This window comes from Bos javanicus, chromosome 24 (genome assembly GCF_032452875.1).
Source record: "Bos javanicus breed banteng chromosome 24, ARS-OSU_banteng_1.0, whole genome shotgun sequence".
Lineage (NCBI taxonomy): Eukaryota > Metazoa > Chordata > Mammalia > Artiodactyla > Bovidae > Bos > Bos javanicus.
In genome coordinates, this window is record NC_083891.1 from 53,793,596 (window position 1) to 53,794,720 (window position 1,125).

General features: G+C 42.1%; 1 non-coding gene across 1 annotated transcript; it reads left to right on the forward strand.

The window, feature by feature from the left end:
• The first annotated feature begins 287 nt into the window (after positions 1-287).
• On the forward strand, positions 288-394 carry LOC133237898 (U6 spliceosomal RNA). Its single transcript, XR_009733407.1, has one exon. It is a non-coding gene; the product is annotated as a U6 spliceosomal RNA (small nuclear RNA).
• The last annotated feature ends 731 nt before the right edge of the window (positions 395-1,125 follow it).

The window sequence follows — 1,125 nt, forward strand, 5'->3', positions numbered from 1 at the left end:
CATAAAAAGGAACAAAAATATGCAGTTTGCAGCAACATAAATGGACTCGGAGGGCACTACGCCAAGTGAAGTAGGTCATACAGAGAAGAACCAATACTGTACACTATCACTTTTATAGAGAATCAAAAAAATACAGCTAACTAATGAATATTAACAAAAAAGCAGACACAGATATAGACAACTAGTGATTACTAGTGGGGAGAAGAAAGGAGAGTAAGAGATAAAAGCTATTAGGTATAAAATAATCTATGAGGATATATTGTACATTGCAGGGAATACAGCCAACATTCGTATAACTAAAAATGGGATATAACCAATTGGAACGATACAGAGAAGATTAGCATGGCCCCTGCGCAAGGATGACATGCAAATTCGTGAAGCGTTCCATATTTAAAATAAAAAAAAAATTGTGACTCATATTATTTGTTGTTCAGTTGCTCAGTCATGTCCGACTCTTTGAGAACCCATGGACTGCGGCTTGCCAGGCTTCCCTGTCCATCACCATCTCCCAGAGTTTGCTCAAACTCCTGTCCATTGAGTCAGTGATGCCATCCAACCATCTCATCCTCTGTTGCCTCCTTCTCCTCCTGCCCTCCATCTTTCACAGCATCAAGGTCTTTTCTAAGGAGTCGGCTCTTTGCATCAGGTGGCCAAAGTATTGGAGCTTCAGTTTCAGCATCAGTCCTTCCAATGAATGTTCAAGGTTGATTTCCTTTAAGATTGACTGCTTTGATCTCCTTGCTGTTCAAGGCACTATCAGGAGTTTTCTCCATACCACATTACATTATACCCCTGTGATATATATATTCAACAGCAGTTATCAGTTCAGTTCAGTTCATTTGCTCAGTCCAGTCCGACTCTTTTGCCATACTTCAATTAAAAAAATAATTTTAAAAATTTAAAAAGAAAATAATTCTAGCTAAACAGGAAAAATCCTGCCACCCACAAATGTCTGTCCCTACCCATTCCTGTCTGTGGATAAGCACAGCGGTGTGTCCAGAGAGAGACCAGCGGTAGAACACGGGGAACTCTCTCGAGACCCCTGATGCCCGGAAGCTGCGTGGGAAACGCTGTTCCTCCCGGTGCCCTGGCAGGGGGCGAAGGCAGCTAGAAGCCAAGTGATGG